Source organism: Kogia breviceps, chromosome 11 (genome assembly GCF_026419965.1).
Source record: "Kogia breviceps isolate mKogBre1 chromosome 11, mKogBre1 haplotype 1, whole genome shotgun sequence".
Taxonomy (NCBI): domain Eukaryota; kingdom Metazoa; phylum Chordata; class Mammalia; order Artiodactyla; family Physeteridae; genus Kogia; species Kogia breviceps.
This window is the reverse complement of record NC_081320.1, coordinates 33,081,918-33,097,322: the sequence shown is the minus strand read 5'-3', so window position 1 is coordinate 33,097,322 and position 15,405 is coordinate 33,081,918. Positions and strand designations below refer to the sequence as shown.

General features: G+C 44.4%; 1 long non-coding RNA gene and 1 pseudogene across 1 annotated transcript in view; one reads left to right on the top strand and one right to left on the bottom strand.

The window, feature by feature from the left end:
• Nucleotides 1-839: 839 nt before the first annotated feature.
• LOC131765009 (serine/threonine-protein kinase MARK2 pseudogene) lies at nt 840-3,735 on the top strand (annotated as a pseudogene).
• A 477-nt stretch (nt 3,736-4,212) lies between these two features.
• The window catches only part of LOC131765011 (uncharacterized), a 39,063-nt gene continuing 27,870 nt past the window's right edge, over nt 4,213-15,405 (bottom strand). The window contains exon 3 of the long non-coding RNA XR_010835441.1: nt 4,213-4,642. This is a non-coding gene — a long non-coding RNA (uncharacterized lncRNA). The remainder of the gene's footprint in view (nt 4,643-15,405) is intronic.

The window sequence follows — 15,405 nt, the reverse complement described above, 5'->3', positions numbered from 1 at the left end:
AACATATTGGTTAAATAAGCTGTTATGTTCATGCAATGGACAAGTGTACAGACATTAAGAAGAACGAGATACTCTTTTCTATGAGATTCTCTTTTCACTGAACTCATCAGTCCTGCAAAGACAATGTTACGTAATAGTTTTTCTTTAACATTATATCAGGCATCTTCATCTTGTCCTGCATTTATTGCCAGTGTTACTAAAGCTTAGCATTTACCTCTTTCTCTTTTAGACCTATAATTTCTTCTTACTGTGGAAGCATTCATCAATCCCTATTTTACTATTTCTTTTAAATTAGAAATGAATATTGAATTTTATAAAATATCCTTGGGGGATATTTCAAGTGATTGTATAGTTTTGTTCTCTTTTGACCTTGTTATATGGTAAATTATATTTTGTTATTTTATATTATGCTATTTATTATATATGATATGTTTACTAATAACATTTATTATATTATAATTACATTATTATTAAGGTAGTATTTTGTTTCAGATAGACAAAACAACCAGTGGAATAGGAAGCATCTTGAAATTAGATGCAAGAGCATAAGGGAATTGAGATTAAAGTAAAATTGACATTTTGGATCAGTAGCAAAACTATTCAACAAAAGTGGGAAAATATGGCTATCATTAACAAATTCTAGATGTAGCAACTAGTTAAAAGTAAAAATATAATGAAACTGTAAAAGTATCAGGAACCTGGGAGACTTGAAATAAATTATTCATGAGGAACACCTTTCTAAGATACAAAGAAAAAAGGATACATTTAATTATATAAGAATTAAAATTTTCCTCATGGCAAAATGCACTACAAAGGTCAGAAAACAAGCAAAAGAAATTGGGAAATATATTTAGAAATAGATATGCTTTCTTTACAACTTTTGGAAAGTTTTGCTAGATATAGGATACTTGGTTGACGGTTTCTTTCCTTCAACACTTCAAGTACATTGAGCCATGCCATCTGGCCTCTGAGGCTCTTGATGAGAAATCTGCTCATGACCTTCCCGGCAATTCTTCTCTCAGCTTCATAGACTTTCATAACGTACTTTATCGGGTCTTATGCAACAGAACATTTTGTATAGTATTGTGAAGTCAGTTAAGTTGTAACATTATTTTGAGACCAGAATTTAAGGAAAAGGAATTGAATATTTCAAGTGTAGACATTACGAGGTCTTTAAAATTATTACACATTTTCAAACTAGAAATAAAAAGGCCACTGAAGTATCCTACAGATTTTAATTTATAACAAAGTGAATACCAATATCTAATAACACAAGTAAAGAAAAATTTCTTTGGGATCCTTTTTCCTAAGTGTAAAGGGGCCTTGAACTCAAAAAGTGAGAAAACCACTGTGGCTTATCCCCAGCTTTGATGGGTCCATTTCTTGCTCTGACCTCACAGTGCACCACTGTTATGAACTTCACAGAAGCCCTATAGGAGCCCAGCTGGGACCAGGTTTTTGGTCCTTAGAGCCCAGGAAGCTGCTTTTGGTGACCTGACGGCCTTGGACCCACAGTTACCTTGTTTTTTCCTTGTTTCTGCCATTTTGTTGATTTTTTTTCCTCTTTACTCCTTTTTATTTTTCTCTCTTCTTTGCCTTTTTCTCATTTTTCTTTATTTTTCTCTCTGTATCATTTCTTAGAGTTTTAAATTTTTTCTTCTCAATTTTTTGGTGTTTCTTTTCCATTTCTTCTGCTTTGCTTTCTTCCTTTCTTCTTTTTCTCATTTTTATCTTAATTTTAGTTAGTATTGCTAGATTAGTACAGTTCGCATAGTCAGTATTGTTGGTATAGTTAGCATAGTTGGTATAGTTAATACTTTATTAGCATAGTTAGTGTAGTTAGTAGTAGTTAGCGCTGTTGGCACAGTTAGCATAGTTAGCGTTGTTAGTTAGGATAGTTAGCATTGCTAGTTAGTGCTGTCAGTCAGTGTAGTTAGGTCACAAGTATGCAGGGCCTCACAGCCAACTGTGCTGACAAGGAGGCTCATATTGATGATTATGAGATCCTCCACACCATTGGCGAAGGCAGCTTTGCTAAAGTGAAGCTGGCCCGGCACATTCTGACCGGGAGACAGGTGGCTGTAAAGGTCATTAAAAAGAGGCGTCGGAGCTTCTCAACTTTCCAGCAGCGACTTTTCCGGGAAGTGCACAGTATGAAGGCTCTGAATCACCCCAATATTGTAAAACTGCTGGGGGTGATTGACACGGAGGAGACAATGTTCTTAATAATGGAGTACCTCAGTGGTGGGGACATGTACACCTACTTGAACATACATGGCCGTATGACAGAGGCACAGGCCCGAGGCCCGTTCCAGCAGCTGGTCTCTGCTCTGCAACACTGCCACCAGAGGGGCATCGTGCACCGGGACCTGAAGCCACCGAACCTCCTCTTTGATGCCAACATGAATATAAAACTCACAGACTTTGGCTTCAGCAACAAGTGTGATGACAGCAGGAAACTGGACACGTTCTGCGGCACAGTCGCGTATGCTGCCCCGGAACTCTTGCTGGGGCAGAGGTACAGCGGCCCTGCGGCGGACGTGTGGAGCCTGGGAGTAGTGTTCTACAACATGGTAACTGGGTCCAGTCCCTTTGTGGGAAAAGACGTGCAGGAGCTGCGGAAGCAAATCTTAAAAGGGCAATATCCCATTCCAAATTACCTGTCTGTGGAGATAAGGAGTTTATTACAAAAAATGATCTCCCTCAAGCCCAGTGACAGAGGCACCTTACCTGACCTCATGAAGCACCCATGGGTGAATATGGGCCAGAAGAAGCCACTCCAGCCACCCTGTGAAGAGGACCTGGAGGTGACAGTGAGGAGGATTCTGGACTCGATGTGGGACGAGATCCAGGACGGAGGAGAAGGCAGTGTGAGCTCCAAGAAACCAATGGTGGGGTCCTCCATCATAGCTGCAGGGCCCTTCTCCTCCGGGGACCTCAGTGGCAATGAACTCGAGCCTTTTCCAAGCCCTGAGTTGTCCACCCTGGAAACCAGGCGGCTCCACCAGGGAGAAAATATGCAAGAGCAGGAAGACCAGCAGGCAGGGCAGAAGACCAGTGAGCCTGCCTGTCCCCCACCCAGCCTGGACTCAAGGACTGCCACCCCCAGCCCAGCCCACCAGTGTGGCCCTGGAGCATACCCCTGCACCAGCAGCAGGACTGGAGCCCCAGCGGGAACCAGCTGCCCCCTGCATGTGTCCAACACTGGAAGGTCCTCCCACGCTGCACAGCCTGAGAGTATGTCCTCATCCATTCCCTTTGGCCACAGCCAGAAAAAGCAAGGGGTGGCTGGGACAGTCTGGAACTTTTTAAAAAGGCATCTTGGTGGTTGTTGCCAGCTGCCCAGCAAGAGGCGTCGTAATAAAGTGAGCCCATCTGAACCCCATGGGTGACCGAGGCAGGAAGGTCAGGCCGCCGCGCTCCCTGGGACCCGGTCCAGTGGAAGGTGACTGTGTTCTCTGCACGGCTTTCAGAAGCATCGTATCCAAGACCCTGGCCAGCTCAGAGGATGGTCCAGAGCAGCCAGGGCGACTGAGAGGCCACGGTGGCTGCAGGTCCGCCCCTCAACCCTCACCTGGGTGAAACTTCAGAGACTGGACTGTCATTCCTGTGGCACGTCTCCCCTCCCCCAGTCTTCTGTCTTCCATGTTGGTGGGGGAGGGGGCGGATAGTTCTTGTTCCAAGAACTCCTTGGTTCTTCCAATTCTAGTTAATAAACTTGATGCTCCAGAAGGATGTATCACACTCTGCTTTGCGTCTTCCCTGCACAGAATTGGGGCTGTGCATTTTCCAGTTAGACAAGTGTGTAACCATGTAGTGCTTGGAGTTAATCAGAACAACTAAAGGGAAAAATGACCTAAGAGAATTAGCACAATGACTCCCAACAGCAACAACTGCTGCCCTGCAGGGCAGAAATGCAGAAAGTGTGAAATACCTTCCTGCACTAACATTACCGAACATTTTCAGAAGGGCCGAGGGGAACTTTTGGTCCCTGCAGCCTGTGTTAATGACAACAGAGAGGCCCCTAAGAGGATAAGAAGGTCCCGTGAACCAGCCTGTGCGCGGTGTGGTAAGGTCCCTGTGCAGCTGAGTTTCATGACTGTCACGCAGCAGTTGGGCTCTCCTCTTCCCCCGTGCGGAGGGGCCCTGATGCATGGGTGTATTTTATTTTTTTGATGTGCACCATTTAAAAAGTCTTGTTACAATATTCCTTCTGTTTTATGTTTTGGTATTTTTGGCCGCGAGGCATGTGGGATCTTGGTCCCCGACAAGGGATCCAACCCGCACCCCCTGCACTGGAAGGCGAAGTCTTCACCACTGGACTGCCAGGGAAGTCTCTTTTTAAATTTCATTGTTTTGATGCATGGGTTTGACCACGGGGACTGGATGATTATACTAGATGATCATACTTTCAAAACACTGGATTGGTCAGCGTTCCCTGGTTCCCTGGTTCAATAAGCCCTTGAACACACGGGTGACTGGGCAGGGTCTTCTTCCCAGAGGCCTCTCTCTGGGGGCACATGCTCTCGGAGGCATCACCTGCACAGTCCCATTGGCTCTCGTGTGCTTACAGGTCACTTGCCGACGGCGGAATCCTTCACTGCAAGACACAGAGCACTCTGACCACGTGCCCGTGAACCACCTAAACAAAAAAGTACAGGAGCTTAGTAAAGACAGGTAGGACAGATCCTACAGGAAGTGCCTTCCAAAGGAAAAATCGATCCTAACATGATGACTGTTTCAGGGCCCTCACACGTCTCTCTGGGAATGGGCAGCAGCACAGATAACTCCCAGCCATATGCTCAGAGTTGCTTTTACTCAGAGAAGCAACAGAATCACCACATGGAGACAGCCAATAGAGGGGCGGGATAGAGCCGTCTTCAAGTATGTGAGGAGCCATGACTTGTGTGGCTTCATAGAGGAGAGCTAGGGCAAAATTAGGTGGAAACTTCAAAAAGGTGGGTTTCAACTCACTGAAACCAAAGGGAAGAAAATATTGCTAAAATCACCTATGTGCTCTTTGTGCTCTGAGGCATTTGCATATTTTCTAATGTAATTGTCATCTTGTTCCCATTCTTACAATGAAGACACCGATGTCCACAGGGTTAAATAGCTATGGTCACATGACTAACATGCCAGCAAAGCTGGGACTGCTTCTAGATTTATCTCACCCTAAAGTTCATAATGATTAAAGGAGACTGAACTAGGAACTGGACACCTTGGAGATATTGAGTGCTCTGTCACTCAAGATGTTCGAGCTGCCACCAGGATGCTGCAGAGTAGGGGTTCCTAACCTGAGCCCCATGGTTCTCCAAGGGAACCATGGACTTGGATGGGAAAAGGATTACATCTTCATTGTCACTAAGCTCTAACGGCAATTGAGTATTGCCTTCAGTTGTAAAAATGCAGGCCACAACATATAGTAGGAGTAGCAGCAATACCTGTGATTTTGTTACCAATAGAAATCATAGCTGTTTTCACATGACATGAAAATTGTGGTAGGCATCCAAAACAGCAATTACATTCATCACCATTTCAAAATCAATGGTACTAGTAGATCCTATTATTTAGTGTGTTAATAGAGAAGCAAATTTACTACTACATCACATTTAAAACTCCTTCAGTAACTGTATTTCAATATAATTAATTGGCTTCCTTTGTAATCAAGTATATTTTATTTTATAGATTTAAAACCCTTGTTTGAGAAGGGAGCCATAGGCTTCTCTAGACTACGGAGGGCTCCGTGGCACTGAAATGTGAAGGACCCCTGATGGAGAGGGATCTAGGGTTAGATGATCTCTACTGTTTCTTCTAGGTATGAAAGTGTATGACTCTGTTTTTTCTAGGAGTGGCTAAAGGCTTGAGAGTACTTAATAAATAAGGATAAACTTCCCAATGTGAATTCTCACTTTGTGAGAATCAAGAATTGACATAAACCAGTTTTCTTGGATCAAATCCCTCCTAGTTATTCTAGCATCCGTTTGCTGCTTCCTGAGGGACAGATGACTCTTGCACAAGCTCTTCCTTTGAAGGATAGGAAGAGCTCATGCCAGAGTCAAGGTGCCTGCAGCACTGGAAGACAGGTCAAGGTGCCTACGGTACCCACGGCTCTTCTAAGAACGTGTTCCGAGGCATCTCCTTTGTTTCACCGTGTGACCATGCCTCCCACTTCTCCTCCAAGGCACAGATCATGGATCCGGGGTGGGCATTTGCACAGAGCAGTGAGCTGGACAACATTATGTACACCTCCGATTCCTCCTCAGTAAAATGAGGTTGATAATAGTGTCTGCCTCACAGGTTTGTGCTCAGTAAGTGCTACTACTGTTTGGTTTTTGTCTTGGTTTGTTTTTTTCTTTGTTTTTACTGTGAATTTTGCCACTGTGAGCTAAAATATTGCCTGCCATATCAGTAAACAAAGGATGTTGCAGCCATCAAGCCATCACATGGCTGCCCTGACGGTGCACCACCCGGAGGAGACTCAGGATGAGACAGCACAGGACACTGGCCCCAGGCAGTGGAGGTGCACATCAAAGGAATGATTTCAGTGAGCCCAGACTCTTGCTTCTTCCCCTACAGACAAAGGCGCTAAATTCCTTAACTTGAGATAGCTGGTTTTCTTTAATTAACAGTAATCTTTTCATGTTCCAACTACCTGGTCTTTTGTTGCAAAATCTCCTATATATCGTGGCTCCCCAATCCGCTCCTTGCCACTTCAGAACAGTTTCTCAACATTATCTGGGATGCTATGTCCCAAGCTTGAAGTGCTCAGAATGTCTGTCGAATAAAACATACCTCTCCACTTTTAGGTTGTGTGTTATTTTCAGTTGACAGCATCATTGGTCAATTATCTGCTAGGGACTATGCTATTCAATCATTCATTCATTCATTTAACAAATATTTTTAGAGTGTGCAATGGGGCAATCAGTGTGCTGAGTGCTGGGGATAACTTGTTAATAAGCACACCAACTGTGGATTTGCTCTCCTGGAACTGATGGTCCAGTACGTGGGCAAGACCGGCAGATTGTGGTAAGAGCTGTGCAGAAGAATGACACGGAAATAGAAAAACATATAGCACAGGGGTCTGGTTTAGTTTGGGGCCTAGGTGGTTTCCCTGAAAATAGATGAATAGGAATAACTAAGTGCAAAGAGAGGAAGCAGTATGTGCAAAGGCCACGAGTCAGGAGACAGAACGGTATATCAAACCGACGAAAAAGACTATTGTGGATGGAGATCCAATAACCAGGCTGGGGGCTTCCCTGGTGGCGCAGTGGTTGAGAATCCGCCTGCCGATGCAGGGGACACGGGTTCGTGCCCCGGTCTGGGAAGATCCCACATGCCGCGGAGCGGCTGGGCCCGTGAGCCATGGCCGCTGAGCCTGCGCGTCCGGAGCTTGTGCTCCTCAAAGGGAGAGGCCACAACAGTGAGAGGCCCGCGTACCGCAAAAAAAAAAAAAAAAAAAAAAAAAAAAAAACCAGGCTGGGAGACACAGCAATGAGGCAGAAAGGCAGCCTGAGACCCAAGCACGGAGGGACTTTTATTCTTTCACTCATGTATTCGGTGAGGCAGCAAATAGGTACTGGGCATTTACTTACCATGTGCAAGGCATTATTTTAGACATTGGGGGACAAAATGAACAAGATAGACACAGTCCCTATGCCAGGAATTTTGACCTTTGTCTTAAGAAGAAAGGGAAGGCATGGAAGGGTTTTTTTTAACATCTGTATTGGAGTATAACTACTTTACAATGGTGTGTTAGTTTCCGCTTTATAACTAGTGAATCAGCCATATGTCCACATATATCCCCATATCTCCTCCCTCTTGCGTCTCCCTCCCACCCTCCTATCCCACGGCTTTAGGTGGTCACAAAGCAGCGAGCTGATCTCCCTGTGCTATGCGGCTGCTTCTTACAATTGGTAGTGTATATATGTCCATGCCACTCTCTCACTTCGTCCCAGGTTACCCTTCCCCCTCCCCGTGTCAAGTCCATTCTCTAAGTCTGCGTCTTTATTCCCGTCCTGCCCCTAGGTTCTTCAGATTTTTTTTCTCAGATTCCATAAATATGTGTTAGCATAAGGTATTTGTTTTTCTTTGTGACTTACTTCACTCTGTATGACAGACGTCAGGTCCATCCACCTCACTACAAATAACTCGATTTCGTTTCTTTTTATAGCTGAGTAATATGCCATTGTATATATGTGCCACATCTTAGGTTGCTTCCATGTCCTGGCTATTGTAAAGAGAGCTGCAATGAACACTGTGGTACAGGACTCTTTCTGAATTACGGTTTTCTCAGGGTATACGCCCAGTAGTTGGATTGCTGGATCGCATGGTAGTTCTATTTTTACTTTTTTAAGGAAACCCCATACTGTTCTCCATAGTGGCTGTATGTATTCACATTCCCACCAACAGTGCAAGAGGGCTCTCTTTTCAACAGAGGAGCATCGTGATGAGTTTGTGTTTTCTTTAAGTTTTTTGTTGTTGTTGATCTGAACCATTTTTAAAGTTTTTATTGAATTTCTTACAATATTGCTTCAGTTTTATGTTTTGGTTTTTTGGCCTCGAGGCATGTGGGACCTTAGCTCCCCAACCAGGGATCGAACCCCACAGGCCCTGCAATGGAAGGCAAAGTCTTAACCACTGGACTGCCAGGGAAGTCCCATGAGTTTGTGTTTTCAAAGATGGTTCTGCTTATAGACTGGACAAAGCACTCTAGAGAGGAGATAAAACTCAGGAGGCTCCTAGAGTGGTCCTAGTGAGGAATGATGATGGCTTGGACTCCATTGGTAACAGTGGGAAATTGACAAGAAAGGATGGAAGTGAGAGGAAGGGGGGAGTTTAGGATGCTGTCAATGTGATCTGGAACACTGGGGACGGATCAGACTTGGTGGAGATCATGAGTTTGACTTTGGACATTTTTAAAACCATTGATTTGTGTTGTCTGTGACACAGAAAGGTTAGTAATGCTTTTACCCCTGGGGGTAGAGTCTAAGGAACTGTGCTTTTAACTTGTGCCTCTCATGATCTGGCCTACTGCCTTATCTGCGGGGTAAACCCATGAAATGAGCTTCACTGTGCTCTTAAGGTACACTGTGAGTACAAGAAACAGATTTGGGTAGCAATTAAGAACACAAGCTGTGAAATCAGACTATCTCAATTTGAATTCTGGCCCTTGTAACACTGAGGCCTAGGGGAGTTGTTCCAACTGTAAGATAGAAAATGAACGACATCAACCTCATAGGTGACTGTGAAGTGATCCACATAAAGCACTTAGCAGAGTGTCTTGTACGGTACATGCTAAACAAATCTTCCTGGTTGAGTTATTAAATCCAAATGACTGTGCATTTTAAAACAAGCCAAAACCTGATACCGATGAGATAAGAAGAGTGACTACACACACCTCGAGGGACAGTCCCGGATGTTACAGGGCTGGACCCAGCCATCGGCTCCTGGAGATGCTCACAGAAGGCCTCACTCACTTCCTGCCCATTGGCCATTACGCACTGGGGTCTCTGAACTCGGGCTCCCAAGTGGCCCCAAGTGGCAGAACAATGTGTCCAGCTACCAAGCTCCCAGAAAGTCTCTACGGAAAGGAAATGAATGTCACGACAGCCCCCTGGATGAGAAATGATGAGGGGCTGGAGACAACCTGGCCAAAGACCACTGCCAGCTGTTTTCTGGTTAGCTGCCTGTCTGGTGCTCTGAGTAGCACACTGAGAATAAGCCACCATACAGTGCAAGGGAGTCCTTTAAATCTCCTTTTCCTTCAACTAGCTTATTGTAATAACTGGTGGGAATGGCAGCCAGAATGGGGCCCTTGGACCACAGCCTGGGAGAGGGGCTACTGCGGACCAGCTGGATCTGCCAGAAAAATCTCAGAGAGAAGCCAGAGGTATCCTGTGCAGTGCGCTGGCTCCTCAGGACTCTCCAAGCAGAGTCAACAGGACAAGAGTGGAGGGTCTCTCAGGGGATGCCCTAATGGGTTCTATTTCTCCAAAGTGGATCAGGCCGAGAAATGAAAGATGTTTAGCAGGGAGTAGGGATTAAGCAGAAATGTTAAAGTTGCATTTCAATTCCATTCTTACTTTTCCATTAATTCTGAATCTAAACTTCAGATTAGTCCTGAAAATGAATACATCATTTGTTCTGGAGACATCTAGAAACGTGAAAATGGGAGTTTCCTTTAGAAACGTTGAAGCTGACCCCCTCCAATAATTATAGCGTTTTTTTCTTTAATCCCCATTCTAAGCAGCCTTTCCCTTCCCCTTTGACACATGGTAAAAAGATAAGGTAGGACACGATGATGACACATTTGTGTATGATCACAGAAAGTGCCAGATTTCTCGTAATTATCACAATTGATAGCTACCAGCTGTGTCCACAGGCTCCCTCACAGAGGGACTGATTCCTTTAACTTAATTGTTTTCCCGGTTTTCCTTTTGATTTAGGAATTTTTGTCCTAAGTTGCAAACGGTATCATTTGCAAAGGAGAAGGGAATATATTTTTAGTTGCTCCCCCAGGATTACAGTTTATTCAAAACAAATTTTAAAAATAGCTAAGTTTATTAGGAATTTTCCAGGTGATAGGTGCTGAGTTAAACACTTTAACATCAATTTTTCATTTAATCCTTATGGCCATCTTGTGAATTAGATTAGTTTTACTTGCAGAGGTGGACACTTAAAAAAGCTAAGTGACTTTCCCAAGGTACTTCAACTGGATTGGAGCCCAGTGTGCCTGTCTCCAAATATAACTCTTTCTACTCTGTCATATTTCACAAAGACACCTTGACGATTCAAGGCAGGACACATGTGCATTTCTTTAAAAAAATGTGGTTTTTTACTGAGGTATATAATTCATATACAATAAAATGCTCAGCTATCAGGCATGTGGTTTTATGAGTTTTCACAATTGTATGCACTTATGTAACCGTGATCCAAAGCAAGGTATATAACATTTCATCACTCCCAAAGTTTCCTCCTGTCTCTTTTTTAATCAACTTCTCTCTCCTCCCAGGCAACTACTTCTTCATTTCCATTAATATACAACAGTGCTATCTGTTCTTGGTCTTCATACAATATGTACCCTTGTGGGGTTTTTTTGCGGTACGCGGGCCTCTCACTGTTGTGGCCTCTCCCGTTGCGGAGCACAGGCTCTGGATGCGCAGGCTCAGCGGCCATGGCTCACGGGCCTAGCCGCTCCGCGGCATGTGGGATCCTCCCAGACCGGGGCACGAACCCGTGTCCCCTGCATCGGCACTGCACCACCAGGGAAGCCACTGCGCCACCAGGGAAGCCCATCTGTTTGTCTTCTTTTGCTTAACATAATGTTTTTGAGATCCACCCATATTGTCGTGTATATCAGTCATTCATTCTTTTTATTTATTGCTGAATAATATTCCATTGTATGAATACACCCACAAAGTTACACCCTATTCTCACAAACATTTCTGATTTTCTTAACTCTACCTCACTCCCTTGACCTCCTAAAGAGCTTTGCAAGCTGGAAATACCTAGATTAGGTTCTTGTGACCAAGTACTGATACGTGTGGAAAAAAATATTTGTGAAAGAAGACAAATGAAAGAATCAATTCCACAGTTCTTAGCACATCTTCCCTCTATTAATATTTACCAAGTTAGCAATTGTTTTGCAACTAGAAAACCGATGTCTGCATTACCATAAATAATGATGCAGATTTGGGATATGAGCTCCGTGGGCTTCCTCAGGACTGATTTTTTTTTTTTTTAATGTTCAATATGGAAGGAAAAAGTTGAACCCCAGTAGGTTCAGGAGGAAGGGAAAAGCTGGCTGGACGCCTAGGAATAATTTTACTTATTGCAAAGTGCAAAACATGGAGGGTCTCTTAACTAAATCCTTTTCTTAGCACATGCTTTACCACCAGAAAATCTGCAAATTAATTCCAAATCCCAGACCCGAAGGTAGGAGTTCTCTTGTTGGCCCATTACTGTTGGTTCCAGTGTTGGATGCCTGGAGCATATGCTGTCTATGGTCCTTGGGAAATAGAAGTTTACTGCCTGACTGTTTGTTCTGAGAAAAAAAAAAGGAACACTTGTTTACCAATTAGAAGTTATCTAATTCTTGTTCCAGCTTGGGTGTTCTTAAAGACGACAATTCCTGGGGAATAATTCCTTTGCAATAGAATACTCTGTCCCAGGACACTCAGGCTCACACAGATCTGGGAGCCATGTGTGGTGCTGGGTGTGCGGAGTGCCACGGGGGCTTAGTCAGAGTTATTAACTACGCTAACAGGTAGCATCTCTGCATGTTTTCAGGGTTTATAGCCTAACTAACAAGGTAGGAAAAAATACATTCACCAGAATTCCAAAAGGGAATGGAGGAAGCAGCTGGGGCTTATAGGGCTCTTCCCCTCCAGAGAGCTTTGGGAACAGAAGAAGGGGTGATGTTTTATAGGGGACCTATAAATGAAAATCATTGAAATGCTCCGGGGTGCCAGTGTTTCCTGCAGGCAAGCTTTACGTGCATCCAGTGCCCTGGTTTTTACCTCTGGTATCCTGTTTTTATTTTTATTTTTATTTTATATTGGAGTATAGTTGATTCACGATGTTGTGACAGTTTCGGGTGTACAGCAAAGTGATTCAGTTATACATACACGTGCATCTATTCTTTTTCAAATTCCTCTCCCATTTAGGTTATTAAAGAATACTGAGCAGAGTTCCCTGTGCTATACAGTAGGTCCTTGTGTGTTGTCTATTTTAAATATAGCAGTGTGTACATGTCAGTCCCAAACTCCCCATCTATCCCTCCCCCCAACCACGCTTTCCCCAGGCTAACCATAAGTTCATTCTCTAAATCTGTGACTCTGTTTCTGTTTTGTTAGTAAGTTCATTTGTATCTGGTACCCTGGTTTTTGTGGCTGCCACCCAAGGGATGCTCCTTGATCTGGTGGCTCTGTTGGCCAGGGCTGGAAGGGGTGGGTGTAGGGTTAGCAGTGGGATGGAGGGGTGGGAGGGTAGGGAGGAGGTGGGGGGTGTTGGCTTCCATCCCTGGGTCCCACAGGACTGTGGCAATTAGAGAGGTAGTTCTTGGCAGGCTACCACCGCCAGGGCACCGCACAGACAACGGACTGAAACACACCCCCAGTCTTTCTATGAAGGAGGTCTCTTTGCTTGTCCTGGAGCTTTGGCCTGAGGGGCTGGCTTCAGGTCTGGCTCACATTTAGTGGCCTATGGAGCTGCTTTCAAGGAATGTAGGCTGTAGAATGTAGCGCCCCTTGGCGCTCTCCCTCTGCCTCGCACCAGCTCACCACTATCACCCAGAAAAGGAACTTACACAATCATTTGGGACCCTGATTTCAGCAGCTGCCACCCAGGGGACCCCTCCAAATCTTCTGACGCTGGTGAGCATCAGGGGTTACACTTACAGTCCCACAGGACTGTATATATCTACATACTTAAAGGAAAAACTGATCCTGAGGGTCAAGCTTGCAGTCAGCCTCAATCTAGGTTCTGAGAGCCTCCCGTTTGAGACACTGACAGGTCTTAGCACATCCTCAACTATGAGGAGTTATTAAATACATACAGTAAGTCCCCTGCATACAAACCTTCAAGATGCGAACTTTCAAAGATGCAAACGTGCGTTCGCATGTCCAATCACGTGTTAGTTCACGTGTCTAGAGTACATTGTCACATCACATGCATCTTGTACAAGTGGTTGTGCTTTTGTGTACTTTACTGTACAGTACTGTATAGAGGACAGTTGTACAGTATCTTTATTTCAAGCCCAGGATGTCTGGAAGCAAGCGTAAAAGCAGCAGTGATATAGCTGGTACTATTCAAGGTAATGTACTGTAAGATTAAAAATGTTTTCTTTATTTTTTGTGTTTGTTTTTTATGTATTATTTGTGTGAAAAGTATGATAAACCTATTACAGTACAGTACTATAAAGCCCACTGTCTTAGTTGGGTACCTAGGCTAACTCTGTTGGACTTGACAACGAATTAAACTTACGAACGTGCTCTTGGAACAGAACTCGTTCATACGCAGGGGACTTAACTGTAGGAGGCTGCTTGGACAAGCACAAAGGTTAGAGAGACAACCAGGAGCTGAGGCAGAGCTGAATGACAAGGTTCATCTCCTGCATGAGGCTACTCCTTCAAAACTGGGAAAGGTTGTTGCTTCATCTCTATAGAAGCCAACACAGAGGCACAGAGTGGTTGAATGGATGAAAAACCAAGACCCATCCACATGCTGCCTACAAGAGACTCCCTTTAGATGTAAGGATACACACAGACTGAAAGTGAAGGGATGCAAAAAGATATCCCATGCAACTGGAAGTTAATAGCACGAGGAAAACTGTAAAATCACACAGATGTGGAGACTGAAAAACATGCCACTGAACAACCAATGGATCATCTTGCTTTTCTAGATTTTCTTGGGGACATAGCACATACGCTACCTAAGATTGACCTTCGTGATACAGTGGATGCTCTCGTGTGCTTCTTGAGTGCTAGTTCAATGCCTTTTTTTTTTTTTTTCCTTAAGGAGACTTTCTCTCTCTCTAAAGTAAGAGTTGAGCTTCAGTCTGGGCCAGAGTGAGAGCAACAGCTAGTTTGTGGGTTTTTTTTTTTTTTTTTTTTTTTCGGTACGCGGGCCTCTCACTGTTGTGGCCTCTCCCGTTGCGGAGCACAGGCTCCGGACGCGCAGGCGCACCGGCCATGGCTCACGGGCCCAGCCGCTCCGCGGCACGTGGGATCCTCCCGGACCGGGGCACGAACCCGCGTCCCCCGCATCGGCAGGCGGACTCTCAACCACTGCGCCACCAGGGAAGCCCTCAATGCCATTTTTACCGCCTAACCTCAGCATTCTGACTCAGAGCTCTAATGAGCAGAAATTCCCCCTGGCCCCATCTAGATAGATCCCAACCAGCATCTCTGCTCCCAGTGCTGACTATACTTGGTATCTCTTTTACACATTTTATTTTTATTTCAAAGGGTAACATTAGGAAGAGCGAATCAGGTCTCTCTCTTTTCTGCCTACAGACCACACAAGTAAATCTGCAGTTTCCTGAAAGCCTCAGACCATACTGCTCAAAAATGTCAAGAGTAAAGATGAGAGACTAGGTTAAATTTATCTTGGGATTCCTTTCAGCTGAAAGATATGTGTGAGATAAATCCATCCGTTCAACCATCCACCCACTTGTCACTTTATATATTTATTCAACTCACTTTTATTATGTACCTCCTATGACCATCACTCTTCTTGAGCATTATTACTTCATTAATCTCTCACCTTCCAGTAGATCATGAGGATAGCGCCTAGCAAAGAGTAGACAAATGAGTATTTGCTGAATGCATAAATGAGTGAACTAGGGAATGGATCTACTAGAAGAAAATTATATCCCAAAGATACGTCAGCATGACTTCCTGGTTA